Source organism: Schistocerca americana, chromosome X, assembly GCF_021461395.2.
Source record: "Schistocerca americana isolate TAMUIC-IGC-003095 chromosome X, iqSchAmer2.1, whole genome shotgun sequence".
NCBI classification, from domain to species: Eukaryota; Metazoa; Arthropoda; class Insecta; order Orthoptera; family Acrididae; genus Schistocerca; species Schistocerca americana.
Genome location: NC_060130.1, coordinates 697,446,285 through 697,465,445, shown reverse-complemented (window position 1 = coordinate 697,465,445; position 19,161 = coordinate 697,446,285). Strand labels below are relative to the sequence as shown.

Below are 19,161 nucleotides of genomic sequence, written 5' to 3'. Positions count from 1 at the left end.
CTCTTGGACAGTCCGCTCATCAAGATACACGGGACTATTCCGAGAGGAGGCGGCACGGCCGCCATTTCAGTTGATACAGTGGGGAAGAAGAGGCAGACGATCGCCACCAAAGGTTACACATTTGGCTGGCTGTCGACAAGACGTTCTACTGTAGCTGAAACAATGATACTTGTAGCAGAGCATCGGGTTTGGATTGTATGGTCGGACTGTGATAATTTCATAGCCTACTTTGATCTAGGATGTAAGCACTACTCTATCAAAGGTGAGAAAAAGAGTGCGGGTGGGCACTAAGGAGGAATCTACTTATTTCATCATCCACTGGATGTCAATGACACCCTGATCACAGAAGTAAGATTGGATTTCAGCCTCGGTCAGACCGTCGAGCAGCGTAGTGTAAATAACACCACAGGAAGAATTCAAAGTCCTATGGGCCTCCGCACGAACGGGGTAGCCATGGAGAAGCGAGGCGGCAAACAAAAGCAAAGAGCCGTTACATAAACGACAGACAGGGCCAGTAGTTGCATCAACACCATTCTGAATGATAAACGGATTTACTGTGGCGAAGGACTGACCGTCTTCAGTGCGTGAGACCACGAGGAAGGGTCTGGTATAGCTGGAAGGGTCTTTGAATCGTTAGTCTCATTAAGTTTACGTTTTGTAGACATTGATTGTGAAAATGATTGGCTCATTACGAGAAAATCCCCGTGATTTGCAGCCTCTCCCATGGCACGCTCCTTCCAACTGGAGGCTCCCTTCACAAGGGGGTGCACCTGCCTTAGGTGATTGTTCACACCTCCTGAACACCTGATAGAGGGACCTATCGGCAATTTGGGAAGGTTGCAGCTCAGGCAATCGCCCCTCTGTGGGCCTGACCTGTACCAGGGGATACATGTGAACCCTACCTGTCGACCCAGAGCTCGGAACTACTCGTTATCCAGTCATCTGTTATGCGTCAGATGCGTGGGCTGGCCTTCAGGAGCGCACAGGAAGGGAGAAGAAAAAGAGGAGCCTCAAAAGCCAAAGCGGAGGAATGAGAGGAGAAGGGAAACAAAGAAAGGAAAAGGGAACGGAAAACAGAGGTGATACAGTTCTTATGTCAGTGACAGACAATGCAGAATATTCCCAATAACACTCCAGACATGTTCGCGAAGGGAGGGGAAAAAGAATACCAAGAGGGCAGACATGCAGCACGGAACGGGAAAGATGCTTCAATGGCTGGGGCCCCGCGATAGCCAAGCACAAACCTGCCACAGTGGCGAGCCCTCCCCCCCGGTCGGTATCAGATGTGTGATCCTTGTGTTGTCAGTGGGCTCAGTCAGATGGGTACATAGCAGCCCCACCACACAGAACGGCTACATGCGCTGGTGGCCTAGCAAGGGAGAGGGGCTCTATGGCAGTGAAGGAAGAGGGAAAGGAAGGACTGAGAGGAATCCACGTAAAAGACGCTAGGGTGAAGTTCATCCCACAAGGGGACCAAAAACGCCAAAAAGGAGGAATGAAAAAGAAAAGGCAAGGGAACAAACAAGCAAGGATTAAGGGAAACCAGGTGGATAGCCAGGTCGACGTAAGTGAGAACACTGAGGACGGGGAAGGCGCGAGGACTGGGAAGGAGCGAGGACGGGGAAGGAAATGCAATCTGATAAGGAAGAATGGGCTACAATAGCTTGGGATCCCACAGGCACTAGGCACAAACTCACGAAAGAACTGTGAACCCACTGGTAAGGGGGGGGGGGGGAGAGATAAATGGAAGAAAGTCAATTGGTTGGATGAGTCCCGCTTCTCACTGTTTACAACTACCAGTCGAGTTTGCATCCCAAGAGAGAAACATGGTGGGGGTTTGGAATTATCTGGGCAGCCATTTCATGGTATTCTATGGGCCCCTTGGTTACTCTGCACGGTCGCATTACTGCTAATGATTATGTGACCATTTCAGCTGCTTAGGCCCATCGCACAGTAAAATGTTCATTTCCCAACGGTGATGCTGTGGTCCAAGACGAAATGCCCCTCGTTCACACAGCTCACATCATCCAGAACTAGTACTGTGACCATGAGGATGAACTGTCCCATCTTCCCTGACCGACAGTATCACCAGATCTCAGAATTATTGAACTTTTGTTGTCAAGACGAGTGTGCGCGATCGTGTCTACCTCCATATCGGAAGTTGCTACCATTTTGCTGGAAAAGTGGTGCAAGATTCTCTTGAAAGCCATACAGCACCTGTATATATCCATTTTGAGACCACTGGAAGCTGTTTCGAATGCCAACGGTTTTCCTACATCATTTTAGGAATGGCAGTGTGTTGTATTTGTGGTTTTTGCGTCATTTTGTCCGTTCCCCGCCCCCTCCATGTTCCCCAATCATACTGTCATCTTTGGTGAAGACTTGAACCAGCCTACAACAGATTTGGATAATTACAGTTTCGAAATTGATGAGAGTGACATATTACTAAATGCTCTCTCTGAAAACTACCTAGCAAAGATATTCGAAAACCCACTCATGACAGAAATATATTGGATCTAATGACAATAACCTACCTGGCCTACTTGAAGATGCTCACGTTAAAACTGCTATCAGTGACCATGAAACAGTTGTAGCAACATTGATTATCAATATACAAACTGCAACTATAACAAGCAGAATCTTTGGTATGTTCAGCAAACAAGATGATGAGGCAGATGTGTGGTATCTCACTGAGGACCACAAAACATTTACCTTTGGGTAGAAGCACGCAGAAATATGGATACGTATAGAGAAGAACAGTTAATATGGGATGGATCCCATACAGTACACAGTCTCTGTAAAGAAACTTCTAAGGAAACAGTGACTACTGCATAATAGGTGTGAAAGCGTAGATCTATAGATATATGCTGAATGAAACGTGTTCAGCTGTCAAAGAAGACAATTCTTGAATTATTCTGTACCTGCCGTGGCAGCGTATTACTGAAACATCTCTCATTAAAAGCAAAAAAAAATTCAGGCCAGATGTTAAGGCTGCAGTAGCACCAAAGTTAGTGCCAGACTCACGTAAATGACACGGAAGCTGAATTTGAGGGTAATAAACAAAAGCTGAAATGTTGAACTCCGTTTTCAAATGCTCCTTTACTGAGGAAGATAAGAAAGTACTGACCTAGTCACACACCATGGCAAAATGAGTGAGTTCAATATTAGTGTCAGTGGTGTTGAGGAACAACTAAAATCTGAATAATTAAACAAGGCGCCAGGGGGCAATGGAAGCCCTGTCGGATTTTATAATGAATTATTGCAGCTGTGGCTGACATTTTAACCATGACCTTGAACAAAAAGTCCATGGGCAGCGGCTGGAAGAAAGCACGAGACACAATTGTCTACAATGAGGCTATCAGAAGTAATCCGCAAAATTTCCATCCAATTTCGCTGATCAGTATTTGCTGTAGAATATTAGGTCTTATTCTGAGCTCAATCATAACGCCGCTAGTCAGCTCTTGTAAGTCACTGCCTGATATCTGCATAATCGTCGCCGATTGTTTCAACAGGCTGCTTCACCATTACCACACCTCTCAGGTCCCAGCACAGCTGGTATGATAACCGTTAGGTAAACAACAGTTTTACTGAAATCCAGGATGCCAGTTCGTTATTATGACAGAGGGACCACGTGACACCTGGGGCGTCTACACAACACCACACCAAGTCTTTGCATATAAAAGAGCGCCCTCGCTGTCAGCAAATGTCACCGAGTCAGCGACTACTGTTGAGGGCAATCACAATGGAAAAAAACATTGTCGCTCAGTCGGCATCTATCAGTGTAGTCATCAGCGTCAGTCAGCATCATTCTAAGTGACTGTTTTGCCATATGTTTCTGAACCTAGTAACGATCAGTCTGAGAATCGAATTGGGACCCTAATAGCCACCGTGCTCTTAGCAACGGCCAACACTAGATGCCGCCAGCCAGCAGTCGGGCGTTGGAATCTGCTCGCTTGATGACCCCGCCTTCATCGTCAGCCATTCAGCTAATGACACTGTCATCATGACGAGTGACAAAAACGCATGGACATGTCGCTAGCACTGACTGTGGCAGCTGGTCTCGGGCGGTTACAAAAAATCCACTCCAAACAATGCTTGTGCTGTTACAGCTGTAGCTAGATTCCTGCTGCAGAGTACTGTAGGTTCACCCACCAATCTGCCTGCTGGACATGGGCACAGATCGTCATTTAGCGTAACTCAGCCTAATAAATATACGAGGGCTATCCACAAAGTACATTACGTTTTGGAATTAAAAATAAAGTATTGGAAATTTTTTTTATTATATATAGATGAAACCCACACTTAAATACTACTTTTCTACATAGTTGCCATTTAAATTAAGGCACTTATCGTAGCGATGGACGAGCTTGGAAATTCCTTCGTCGTAAAAGTCGGCCACCTGCACCTTCAACCACGTGAAGGTGATGGCGACTGTCTTTTGGGACAGAAAAGGTGTGATTTTTGTGGATTTCCTGGAAAGAGGCACTACAATAAACTCTCAAAGGTATTGCCAAACTCTGCACAACCTCAGAAGAGCAATACAAAACAAGCGCAGGGGAAAGTTGGGCTCAAAGATCTTGCTGATTCACGACAACGCCCGGGCCCACACGGCAAATGCCACTCGTGAAGTTCTCGAATCTTTTAAGTGGGAGTTGTTTCCTCATCCGCCGTACAGTCCCGACCTGGCACCGAGCGACTTCCCCTTATTCCCAGCAATGAAGAAGTGGTTGCCTATGCAGCGTTTTGACGACGACGCACAGCTTCAAGAAGAGGTAACCACGTGGTTGAAGGCGCAGGCGGCCGAATTTTACGACGAAGGAATTTCCAAGCTCGTCCATCGCTACGATAAGTGCCTTAATTTAAATGACAACTATGTAGAAAAGTAGTATTTAAGTGTGGCTTTCATCTGTATATAATAAAAAAATTTCCAATACTTTATTTATTTTTAATTCCAAAACGTAATGTACTTTGTGGATAGCCCTCGTATATTTCAACCCAGATTTAAAATTACGTTGTTATTCACAGCTGGTGAATTCTATATTAACATCTGCTTCCTCCCTTCTGAAATGATGACTGCTATCGTCTGTAATTAATGGTGCTGATATTCTCACCTCTCTGTAATCTGTACATAATTTTGATGAGACCTGTGGAGGCGTTTTTCTTCTCTAAAATTGTGGATGACACTACCTAATGCTACTGACTCCACTACATAGTTATCTCTGAAAGACTGACCACCTCCATGCAAACCAGTAAGGATTTCAAAAAGATCTAACATGTGAAATCAAACTTACTGTTCTCTCATATTTCTCAAATGCCAGACAACATTAATAGTAACCTGAGACTTTGTGAAAATGATTCATTTATCCACAATACAGCACTATGTGCAAAAAGCTCCACAAATATCGACTCAGATCTTGGTAAGGCGTCGAAGTGGTGCAAAGAGTGGCATTTTGTTTTAAATATTCAGCAACATAAAATTGTGCCCGTCACAAAATGCAGAAAGATTAAATTGCATGACTAAAGTATCGATGAGTCACAACTGGAATCAGTCAACTCATACAAATATCTGGGTGGAAAAATGAGTTGCGGTATAAAATTGAATGCTCACTTAGGCTCATTGATATGTTACACAGGTGGCAGACTTCGGTTTAGTGGCAGGATACTGGGAAAATGTAGTCATTCTACAAAGTAAGTAGCTTACAAATCGCTTGAGTATCTCCTCTCAGAATATTGTTCAGATGTTTGTAACCCACACCAAATAGCACTTACAGGAGGTATTGAATACATACTAAAAATGGCTGTATGAATGGTCACAGGTTTAAGTGAAAACAGCACTAGAGTCTGTGACAGCGGAGGGGTCTTCTGGCTGTCAGCCCCACCTACGGGGTGGCCACTGGAAATCCATCATTGTGACGGTGCCAAATTACGTCACCTTACACCAACATATTTCACCTCCCTGTGTGTGTGTGTGTGTGTGTGTGTGTGGGTGGGGGGGAGCCAAAGCTGTGAGTGTGGGCTGGCTGGCTGAAGTTAAAGGGACCAACCTGCAAGGTCATTAGTCCTTCATCCCGTATGTATCAAATCAGGAATAATCCTAAGGAGGATACAAAAGGCAAATCCTGAGATGCCCGACTATTACCATGATACAACAACATAGAGATAAAATAAAGGAGGAATAGGAGGGGAGTGAGACGAGTAAGGTGGGCGAACTGCTATGACTGGAATGTAGTCGGAGGCCCCCGGAGCATGGCATGCAGTGGGTGATGCACCCTCCACATCCAACCAGCACCACCTTACCGTCTGTTGCCCCAAGTAAACGAGCAGCACAGGCAATATGATAAAATTTTAGGAAAGCTAAAATATTAAAAAACTGCAAACGTAAAAGAATAAGGAGAACAAAAAGGTGAGAAGAGTAAGGGCCAGGCCAGACAGCCGAGCAATGGCTGCTGTGTGTCCCCTGGACCACAGCAGCCGAGGGGTGTCCCTCCAACCCTTCAGGCAGTCAATGAGCCCAAAGTGGCCCAAATCACAGACATGAATAGAAAGCACCTTCGCAGGTGAAACGTAAAACCAGGTTACCACTTTGGCATCTTCCACTACCACCAGATGCAGTGTGTCAGGAAGGTTAAGAGATCACTGCAAAGCAGCCAAATTTTGGCAGTCTAGCAGGATGTGAACCATAGTCAGGTGGGCACCACATTGACAATGAAGTGGGTTCTCACGTTAGAGAATGTGGCCATGGGGCAGCCAAGTGTGGCTAATGTGTATCTGACAAAGGACAGTGGACTCCCAGTGAGAAGGGAAGACTGCTAAGTGGCTGTGGTCTCCTTTATTGCCCTCTGTTTGTCGAGTCCAGGGCAGACCACTCTGAGTTCAGGATCTCCGACAATTGATGGCATAGAGTCGACTGTCTGTTCACTTCCAGGTCGCCCATTTCGAAAATCGGCATCCTGATAACCAACATTGCCCAGTGGTTTTTATGTTTATTCCCTGAGATTCCAACGTGTCCAGGGATCCAAACAAAGACGACCAGCCGTCCAGTTTGATGGAGGTCAGAAAGAAGATCCTGGATAGTCATGATTAATGAGTGAAGAGGGTAGCACTGGTCTATAGCTCAAAAACTGCTCAGGGAGTCACTACAGATAAGAAGCCTCTAGCCAGTGCAAGAAGGAGCATGGCTAAGCGCTCGTTTGATGGCCACCAATTCAGCAGTGAAGACACTGAATCCGTTCAGGAGAGAGCATAGTTCACTGCACCATGCACGTTTGCATGCAAAACTGGTTTGTCCATCGTCCGTTGATCAGTCAATGAATACCACTTGCTAACCAAGCAATTTATCGAGGACAGCCAGGAGCAGGTGGTGAAACACCATTGAGTCAACTGAATATTATGGTCCAAAGAATAAATCGAGAAAGATTCAGGGTCAGGGTACACACCATGGGGGCATATATGATTGCTCCCTAACAAGAGGCAACAGTGGGGGAAATGGAGTTCAGAGCAGCCGAACTGCAATTGGACCCCAGTTCTTGTTCTCTGTTGTGGGAGGTGGATCTCCCTACTAGGAGAAAGGACATGGTAGTTAGGTTGCTTAGGGCGACTGCAAACATGTTCAGCACAACTGAGTAGCTGTTGTTGGTACCTGATTCATAGGGAGGGACCTCAGCCTCCATAGGCCGTTGACAGGAGTAGTTTGAAAGGCTTCTGTTCGAAGTCATAGCCCACAGTGGTGTACCGAGTCTAGTGACCACAATTTTGAGGGCAATGCTAAACCATATGGCAGACTCCCATAATCAAGACTGGAGAGGATCAGGGCTTTGTAAGGTAGCAGAAGGGTAGTGCATTCTGCACCCCAGCTGGTGTTACTGAGGCAGCAAAGTGTACTAAGGTGTAGCCAGCATCTTTGCTTCAGTTGGCAAACGTGAGGAAGCCACATCAGCTGGGCATTGAAGAGTATGGTCGTCAAGGTAAGGGTCTGGTTGTGGATGAGCAGTATGACAGCGACAGAAGTGCAAGGCCCAAGTCTTGGTTTGCTGAAATCTGAAAGCCGTGAGTGAGAGCCCATAACTGCACCTTTCGAATGGTGTCCTGCAGTTGGTGTGCAGCAATGCCTGCACTAGAGGAACAATAGTAAAAGCATGTATTATCGGCATACAAGGACGGCAATACTGCTGCTGTACCATCAGTGGCCACTAGGAAGAGAGGGACACTTAATACAGGGCCCTGCAGGACTCCAATCTCTGGGATATTGGGGGGGGGGGGGGGGGGGGGGTTTACTATGAGAAGCACAAACTCGAACCTGGAAGGTACAGTATGACAAGAAGGTTTGGACAGAAATCAGATGTGGGCTCCAAGACTGTTTATGTAAGTTAGTGAGGACGTTGTGTCGCCATGTGATGTCATACGCATTTTTTGGGTCAAAGAAGACAGCAAAAAGGTGTCAAAGTCAGTCTAAGCTGTTTAGATGACAGACTCCAGGCGAACCGAATTATCAGCAGTAGGATGTCCTTGGCAAAAACCGCCCTGGGATGGAGCCAAAACACGCTGAGACTCAAGGAGGCAACACAGACACTGGCTCACCATGCATTCGAGCAACTTACAGAGAACATTGGTGGGACTGATTGGGCGATAGCTGTCCATCTCTAGGAGATGCTTATCCTGTTTCAGTACCAGGACAATGCCACTTCCTTGTCACTGAAATGGGTACTCACCCATGCTCCACATAGGGTTGAACATGACAATGAGATGACGTTGACAATCCACTGATAGGTGTTTTAGCATTTGGTTGTGGATGTGGTCTGGCCCTAGGGCTGTATCAAGGCAAAGGACTAGGGCACAGAATAATTTCCATTCGCTGAATGGAGCACTATATGGCTCCAGGTGGCGTGTAGTGAAAGATAAGTGCAGTCGCTCCATCTGCTGGTTAAGAACACAAAAGGCAGGTTGACAGTTCTCAGCCGCAGAGGTTCAAGCATAAAGCAGAATAAAATGTTCGGGTATGGCGCCTGGGTCAGTGAAAATAGCATCTTTCAAGGAAATGCCAAGTACACCTGCAGAGGACTGGTTTCCATAGAGGCATCTGATCATCTGCAAAGGAGTCACACATGGTCCAAAAGCTGAAATGTACCATTCCTAGCATTCTTGCTTCCATCATTTCATAAAGTGCTGGACCCAGACACAGAGCCATTTAAACGCAATGAGTTGCTCAAACGATGGATGCCACTAATGGCATTGGAGAGCCTGCCTGCTATCTCTAATGATCTCAGCAATTTTTGAGGTCCACTGAGGTACTGTCTTCCAATGGGGGGAGGGATCCCAAAGAATAAAAGGTCACTAAGTTGGCTGCCAATAGAATGACTGCTGCTGCACTCTGGATGGCCATGTCAATGGTTCCATATAGAATGGAGCTCAGAACAACAGCGGTGTGAAAGTATCCCAGTTGGCACTGTGGAGTGCCCATCTGGTCGGGCACACAGGGAAGTGATGCTAAGGAAGAGTCATGAAAATTGGGAAGTGGTTGCTAACACACAGGTTATTTTGGGTACTACAGTGTTTGGATGGGACAAGAGCAGGGCTGCAAATAGGAAGATCAATGGCTGAGTAATTCCCATGTGCCACACAGTGAAGTGTGTGGAGGCACCAGTATTCAAGAGACAGAGGTTGAGATCTGCCAAAAAGTTTTCAATGCCATTACTGTGACCAATGATGATGGTTCCACTTCACATGGGGCGTGGGCACTGAAGGCACCTAAGAGGAAAGGTGGAGGGAGCTGAGAAACCAATACAGACACTGCGTTCTGAGGCACTCCACTATTGGTAGGGAGATGAACATTACGAGTGGTAAAATGCTGAAATACCCTTACCTGAACTGCCATAGCCTCCAAAGTTGTATCAGGAGGCACAAGTTCGCTATATACAGAGTCCAGAACATAAGTACATTCTCCAGATGATACCCTGTCATAATTGGCACAATTCTCAAAATAATCCTGGTAGCCCCATAGAGCAGGGGTCCACATCACTTAAAAAAAAGTCTTCTGAACGGAATGCAAAAAGCAGTAGAGGAGCTTAAAAGATGTAATAGCTTAGCCAGGTGGTGGGGGAAAAAAAAAAAAATCACTACAATTCCACCAGATGATCGTGGTGTTGGTATACAGTGAGGATGTAAAGGGCAAAGGAGGCAGGTTATGTCCCCTGGTCACCTGCTGCCACCAGTTGAGAAATGATGTTATCAACACACAAAAGACCTGAGAAACTTTGTGTGGTGCAGTAACAAGCCTCAGATACTACTGGGATCGCTGCTGTGGCACAGAAACAGAACTTGGGATCCGGTGGCGTGGAGACCATTGAAATTTCTTTCATCTCTAAAGACTTCTTTTTGTCTTTCTTCTCCAATAGAATAGCCTGAAGAACATCTTGAAGCCCTATGACCAGCAACCTGTGGCTCCTTGAGTCACTGGCTGGTATCTGACTGCAGACAGGTAGAAACCTTGGAGGGGACTGTCCCAAAGGTCCCCTTCCTGGTATGAGAAGCTGGACAAGGGTGATACATCTCTGGCTGGGGGATGGGAATCAGTATCCTAGGTGGGTGGAGAGCCATTGCTACAAAAGTGGGTATGCAGGAAGCAGCAGAAGTGAGTCCCAAACCATCAGGGGGCAGGCACGGTCAAGCAGCTGTAAGGGCTCACTGTAGGATGCATACTGGGGGAGAGTCCTACAGACAGACAGAGAAATGTCGTCATAGTGGTAGCATATGACATTGTCATCCATGCAGGATGTACAGGCTCATACTTTTTCTTGGCCTTTTGGTATGTCAGTCTGCCCAGAGTCTTATATTCCTGTAATTTCTTCCTCTGTCTGAAAGACAGGTAGTCTGATGAGCAGGGAGAATGGTGCTCTAAAGCTGATGCAAAGCACAAGGAACATTGGTGTACCACAGTCATCCACAATTGCTACAGACTGAGCTGGTGGCACAATGTGAAAGCATGTGACTCATGGCACTGCAGGGGGGGGGGGGGGGGGGGGGGCACATAAGATTTCACATCACATTATCACATTGGTATACCATAACTTTGATCTTCTCAGTCAACAAATCACACTCAAAGATCAATATAAATTCCTTGGTAGCAATCCCTTTTGTCCTTTGGCCCTCTAAGGACACAATGAACAAAGTGTACATCCCATCACTCCAAGTTGGCACATAGCTGATCTTCAGACTGCAAGAGAAGGTCCTGATGGAAAATGATGCCTTGGACCATGTTTACACTATTATGGTGAGTGACAGTCACTGGAATGTTACCCAGCTTGCCACAAGCAAGCAACACCAATGACTTGGCAGGGGATGCTGTTTTAATCAAAACTGACTCAATCTTCATTTTGGATGGTTGCAGCTGTCCCAAACTTGTCCACTATAGTCTCTACCAACACTTCTTTGAGTGCAGCAACATACATGACAGTAGATGTGGCAGGCCCACAATAGCATCGATTGCAGAAGCGACGACAGTAGCAGCATTGGTGGTAGGGCTGAAGGTGGTGGTAGATGCGGTTCTACATTTGCTGCAGTGGGGGCTGTTAGTTTTCCGTGTACCGTGGGCGTACATGATTTTGGTGCCTGGAGAGAGTAGTGGAGTAAGGTAGGTTCATCGACGAGGGCCCATTATTCTCTTTACGCTAACAGACTGGTCAGCTGCTGTAGTGTCCTTATGTAAGGAAACTCCTCACTTTTTATTTAGGTCATAATTAATAGGCTGTAACTGTCATTTTAATTAAAAATTAATGGCCCATAACTGTCATTTTAATTACCATTATTTGTGGGGAGATGGTGGCTAAGTTGTGTACTTGTGTTCATGTTTACCCAGATTTTAGTTAATGGTCAAATGCTTTTAGCCTAAAGTGATAACTGTCATTTTAACTAAAAGGAAAAGGGGGGGGAAGGGGTAAGGATTGGTGAAGGTAGATGGAATTACTTTGGAACTAACAACCCTATTAAAATCTTTAGAATGGGACAGCTTGGATACAGTGATCCTTGAGTGGAGATTCACTGGATGGTAGATTTACAAAACATTTATTAACATAATTTAATTGTTACTCACAGCATTTGACAGGATTAATTATGTCATAATTCCAAATCGTAACCGGTTTTATCCAAATAAATAAAAACAGCTAAATTACTGACTGGTGGTACTAAGCCACTTAACAGGTTCTTAATAAAACCAGCAAGATTTCTTTAATTACTTTGAGGCACTAGTGACAAATATTTTAAAAAAGCATACAGTGGCAGCTTGACTAAAGCCAATGAGTAGAGCTTCAGATCTGCAAAGTGGCCACCCGCTGTATTACCTTCAGCCTAAGACAAAACCAACAGCCATTAGTGCACGCGACTAGATAACAAGTACGCACTGCAATGGTTGCACAATGCTGAACAGTGGCCCCTTTAAAATTTAACTGAGCAAAATCTGTGGACTACAAAACATAGGCACTACCCCTTTCAGCAAAGCATAGGGGATTTCAGGACAATTTCCTTATGACAAACTTTTTACACCAAAATTGCATGAACACGGACACTAGACCTTGGGAATTAACAACCTAAAATTTAAATTTCCAATTTATCAAGTTTCCCAAAATGGCCTGGGATCTAGCACACTTAAAATTACAAGACATACGAGCAGTACTGAACAAAGACAAATTACAACACATTTTTAGATATGGACTGTAAATAACTTCCTACAGGTTTAACAGGCCAGTTTTCCTTTACAACAATAAAGTTAATTTCAGTTTGAAATCAACAACCACATTGAGCAACATGCTAACTATAGGTTCCATTAAAATTTAACAGTTAAATCAGTGCTTTGAGTATTTGTAATTAATGAGAATCAACTGTTTGTTGATTTTAAAATTGGACCACCTAAGTTTGAGATTTATGTAATTGTCATCCAAGGGAATAACCCACAACTTTACTCTTGGAAACGATGGAACAAGAATACGTGATCTTTTCAGCTCTCAGGAATCAAAATTTTATTACCCACTCCACTGCAAATGGTTTACCAGCTCATTTTGCTGTCAGTATAGAAAGTGGCTTTGGCAAACACAAGCCATCAGCTGATAATGTTAAGGGAGCACCACACACAGGACATTTTGTTGCTTACATATAAACCTTCCTGATTATACAATAGATAATAAAAATAAATGTTAATCCACACTGAAGTGTGAAAGACAGCACCCATCACACTTCTCAAAGCATGAGCAAACAAAATTTTCAACATGCAATTAATGCAGTGGATTGAAGTAGAACACAGTAACAACTGTAACACTCATGGTGCACCCCCAGCCAAAAACAGGCACCTCACTGGCCTGCTTTCACCACTCTCCAGTACATCAAAACAACTGCCGAATACCAACTGCTGAGGTGTGGCCACATCCACCGCAAGTGATTCTGTCCAGACTCCTTACAGGGAACCTCTCCCGTTGAAAGCCCAAGGCTAACTCATCAAGCACATGGGCAGAGGGCTTTACTGTGCTTGGAACAAGTATGACCTTTGACTTTAGCTGCACCAATAAAACTACACAGCTGACTGACAGGTCCAGTTGATATATATGTACCGTTAACGATGGTAATTTATTACCCAAAAAATTGCATGCTCTTTCCTCCACTGGTACAGTGGGTTCCTATTGTTCCTCCACCACCAACCGCCCTCCCCCCTCCCTCCCTCCCTCCCTTGGGTCCCCAGCATACTGAGAGGGGACTTGGCATTTGTATTCTGTACCTTGGTTGAGCAGCAGTAGCATAAATCCAGGTAACAGTTCCAAATTTCCAGTATAGTATGGTTCCCAATGTACTGAATTTAGTTTTCCCAAATTTCAAGCAGATTATTGCAACCATGTTATTTTCTGCAATATAATATGATACTATTTACGATTCTGGGGTAATTTCACTGATTTTTTTTATAAGACACGCATAGATATGAGTTTTGGGGGAATTCTACCAATTTTTCAAGAATAAGCACATAAACATTGGACTGTGAGTGTTTAAAAAATTCCCACAGTGCGTTATATAACAACAAATAAACCGTCCTGCTATGCCCCATCTGTAAGCACACCACTGCCACATATGGTTTTTACTGATTTCTTATTCACCAATATTCCACAGCTAGCCACTTTTTTTTTCAGGACACGCCAAAAAATGTGGGTCAATCATCACAGCATGATAATTTGACAGATTACATGGATATTCAATTTTAAACCATTTTTATTTAACAAGTAATATGCAGAACACGTATGTTCCACTCAAACCAAGGCTGAGTTATGTCAGGCTAGGAAAGATCTGGACAGGTTAAGGAATGAGAAACGTAAAGAGAGGTGGGAAGTAGCAACAGGTAATGGAAGGAATAGACTTAGAACTTCTCCAGACAGCTTTGTGTTGAATGTAAAAAGTAAGTTTGATCTATTGCTTCAGTTAGAAACTGACAAGCCTCAGGGAGGGGTAGGTGTAGACAGGGCACAACAAACTTTAAGTATAAAACTGATTAAAAATGTAGGGAAGCCAGCAAAGGGAAAGAAATTTTTGTTGTTAGGTAGCTCTCATGCCAGAGGTGTAGGCCAACTTCTGCAGGATGAAATAGGACCAGAATACCAGGTCACCAATCATTTAAACCTACTGCTAGTCTGGCTCACGTAACAGAGGATTTAGCTTAACTCTCCAAAGACTTTGTCAAGGAAGACACCTTGGTTATTGTGGGTGGGCTGGGCAACAGTATTGACAGATATCTTGGGTAAAATACAGAGTGTGGCCTGGTAAAGATTGCATCCAGACATACCAGTGTTCGATGATGACTGGTTTGTGGGGCACTCAACTGCCAGGTCATCAGTCCCTGTACAGAGTCCTGATTTTTACACAATTCAATCTAGTCACTCTTGATGATGATGATGATGATGAGAACAACACAAACATCCAGTCCCCAGGCAGAGAAAATCCCCAACCCAGCTAGGAGGACACACCAGTGTGGAGTTTGTGTCTGTTCCGAGACATTATGACTGAGTTTATTTTAACTCTTCTGTCAGGGGAGTTAATTTAGAGTTGAAATGTCTGCTTGGATCAGGTATGGGGTGACATATTGGTGTGGTTCCTGTTGATTCACTCACTAGGTGGGATTATACCAGGAATGGCCTACATCTCAATAGGAAAGGGAAGGATGAACTGGCTGGGGTAATAGCAGGAAATTGAAGGAAGGTAGGCACTGCAATGAGTGGTAAAATACCAATGGTTACAGGTGTTGGAGCAACACCTTTTTTAGGATAGGCAAGACAGAAAGAAGTCAAGTCCTAAGGGAGGTCAGGATTGAAATGAACCTTCAGTTTGAGAAAGAAACTAAACAGCACAATTCTGGCACATCTGATCAGCAAAGCTGTGGGTTAAAAATTTTCACCTATTAGCAGAAACTATTTCCACCTAAGTCAATGTAAAATGCCAACTATCTTTAGTGCATCAAAATATTCAATGGCTAAGAAGTAAAATAAATTAACTACTTATCTGCATTGGTGACTTAGAGTCATTCATCTCACTTTACTGTTATAGACGTTTTAAGGGTTGCAGGATGTAGGTCAGCTATTCCCTTTTGTAGGGGGACTGGGAATTGCCATAAATTTAGTAACATTCATAAATTTTGCCTAGAGCAGCATATGTTCCTAAATCACTTTGAGGTTCTATTGTACCACTTATAATAAAAAAGAATTAGTGTTTGCTCCAGATTTTAATGTAGATTTTCTTGAAATCTCTTCCAGTAAGAACTTATTGGAATCAGTAGCATTGTTATTCAACTTAATTCATACTGTTAACTTTCCAACTAAAATAGCTAATGGCTCAAAGATCGGCATCGAAAATCTCTTCATAGAAATGTCTAATGAACAAAATTATATTATAAAACCAATAACAAGAGCCTCTCAGACCATGACATACACTTCTTTTTGCTAAATGTTATTGGGAAACCCCTCAAAGCCATGAATTGGAGTAATGCATACAGTGCTAATGGTGTGAATGAGAAATACAAAACTTTCATAAATAAAGTCTGTAACTTATTTGAAAACTGTTTTTGCCCAAATCTAACCCAGATTAGGCATGTAAAACATGTTGTGTCCCTGAAGATTCTATCCTTCGGCCTTTTCTCTTGTGTATATCAATGAACTTTCATCAGTAACAATACCAGATGTTAAGTTTGTTTTGTTTGCAGATGATACAAACATTGCAATAAATAGTAGATCAAGTATAGCCTTAGAAAGGATGGCTAATGAGATTTTCATGGACATTAATAAATGGTTCCTCACCACTTACCTGTAACCACACTTCGAAAAAACATACTATACGCAGTTCACAAATTTTAAGAGATTTCCTGCGAGTATATGGCTTAAATATGACAGGTAGATAGAAGAAGTTGATAGTGTTAAATTCTTGGGCTTACAGCTTGATAATCAAGTTAACTGGGAGGAGCATACCACAGAACTGCTTAAGTACCTAAACAAATCTCTGTTTGCTATGAGAAAGTTGTCAAACATACATGCTATAAAAATAGGAAAGCTAGCTTCCTATACTAACTTTCATTCCATAATGTAATACAGGATATTTTCTGGGCTAACTCATCAAGCCAAGCTAAAGTTTTTCAAGCCCAAAAACATGCAACATGAATTATTTCTGGCCTGACCTCAAGAACATCCTGCAGAAAGCTGTTTATGGAACTGAGGACACTAACTAATGCTTCCCAATAAATTTATTCCTTACTGAAATTTGTCATTAAAAATATAGGCTATCCCCCCCCTCTCCCCCCCCCCTCTCTCTCTCTCTCTCTCTCTCTCTCTCTCTCTCTCTCTCTCTCTCTCTCTCTATCTCTATCTCTCTCTCTCTCCCCGATTCCACATCCACAAGGGCAATTTCATTTGAGATCTGTGGAAGGTAGGTTCATATTCTGTAAACATTAATTGTGTATTCTTATTTTCTGACATGTTCTGCACCACATAGGATCTCCTCACTATGGATCAATTGGAATGAAAAGTAAATGTAATCTAATCAAATCAAATCTCAAGAAACAATGACATCACCATCAGGTCCCCTAATGATGTAAGAGCATAGTGGACTTGTAAAAGTAAAAGTGGGAACACTTTTACAGAGAAACATATGCATTTCTAATATCCAATACTCCCATGTGTGTTTGCACGACTCTGCACATACATGGCATGGAGGTGATACTTCTAGCCAGCCACCACTGCTGCTGCCACCGCCATACACTCCTATGATGCTCAGCATTTTAAGGATGCAAACTACCACTACTGTTAGGACAGCACAGAAATAAGTGCAACATCTGTACTTAAACCTACACCACAGAATGTACCATACACCTAATGCACCGAAGAGTGCTGCCACGATGTGTTGCTTAGAGCTTCTGCCATGCAGCTAGACAGTCCAGTGCATACATTTCAATACCATTGCACCTAATGCACCCAAGACAATGGCCCTGTCTGAAATACATAAACGAAGAAACCTCCCCTCCATCACCACACACACATGCGTGCACTGCCTGGAACAACCTTCCTCTTTGCTCTGTAAGCAGTCACCACCCCATCGCCCACCACTAACTCCCAGATATGTAGGCCCAAGACAGTTGCAGTGACAAAGCCCATATCAAGCTGCTAAGACACAACAGGATAGCCCTCTTCATGTGCATGAAAAATAGATGAATTTCATGATTTTTTCAAGTAAAGCAAAAAGAACTGATAAATCTGATGATATGGTTTTATTCCTTACACTACTATCTTTGAGATGTCATTTTTGTGTCCACATTGGACATTCCCTGTAACAGCTGCACCATGTGGAATGATCCCTTTCAGTCAGAACACCGATCATCTGCAGAAATTCATGAAGCAATCCTGTTTGACCTGTTACTAAATAATTTTGTGAAGTCATTTTCAATGTATTTTCCATCAGCATACACAGGATAACTTGAAAGTATTAAGTTCTAACAAAAATATTGAAATGTTGAAACAAATGCCATATTTTTCACTTGAAATATCGAGACAGAAGCAATCACCAAAATTAGACTATTGAAGATCTAGCAAAACAGCTATGTACGCTGATAGAGAATTCAATTTAGAATGTCAGCATCAAATACTGATCAAAATTGTATGTACCCTTCAAGTTATGTTTCAGACAATTTAATAAATGAGGTTCTGAGAGAAAGAGAGTTTAAACTTTTCCATTACATCTTTTGCAGTTGCATACATCTAGTCAACAGTGCCAGGACCATACACCAACGCTCCCAGATCCCAAAGGAGGTCCTCCTCCATCATCTTTCTAGCCATGCTGGTCCAGCAGGCCTCTTTGGCTTCTACTGTTATCCTTTGCTCTGCTCACTCGATACGCTTTTTGTCAACTTTTGTGCAGAAGACTCAACAGGCTGGTCTGATCTCCTTCAGTGCAGATGCACTCACATAGACCGAACTCTTATGGGAATCGGTAGGTTGACTACCGAGAGTGATGAGTATGGTAGGCAGGGACACTACAAATGTAGTGTATGGACAGAGGATTGGAAATGGGGTTCTCACAGGGAGTGTGCCAGAAATCAGTCCCTGCAGTCACACTATCCTCCGTCCCCTCGATGGCTCAGTCGGATAGAGCATCTGCCATGTAAGCAGGAGATCCCGGGTTCGAGTCCCGGCTGGGGTACACATTTTTAACTGTCCCTGTTGATATTTTTGAATGGCTGTAAGCAGCTAATGGTGTGGATTTCATTGAATTTTCATTAAAAAATAATTTATGTGAAGAAACACTTGAAAAATCCAGTGCCAGCCTGGACATTTGATCACATTCTGTTTATAGGAAAGCTTGTTGGAGTTACGTCTGTACTGATCAAACTATCATCACACCAAGGCATGTCTAGAGCAAAAATTGGTGTTAAGGAAGTTATACTGGCACCCACCAAAAGAGTATGGGTCGCTATGGTATTGTTTAGTTGGGAATCTATTGCTATCTGAACGTGTCATCTATACCAGCTGAGCCAAAGTGATCCACACATTGCTATAACTGCTGTACAACATTTTTCTTTACAAACGCCCTTACAGTTGCATCAGAAATGAGAGACGTGATGTGCAGTTTCTTGCATGGGTTGTGTAGAATACATTGATGCTG

General features: G+C 43.6%; 1 non-coding gene across 1 annotated transcript; it reads left to right on the top strand.

Moving 5' to 3' along the window:
* The first annotated feature begins 18,625 nt into the window (after nt 1-18,625).
* Trnat-ugu lies at nt 18,626-18,699 on the top strand. Its single transcript has one exon. It is a non-coding gene; the product is annotated as a tRNA-Thr (tRNA).
* Nucleotides 18,700-19,161: the final 462 nt, after the last annotated feature.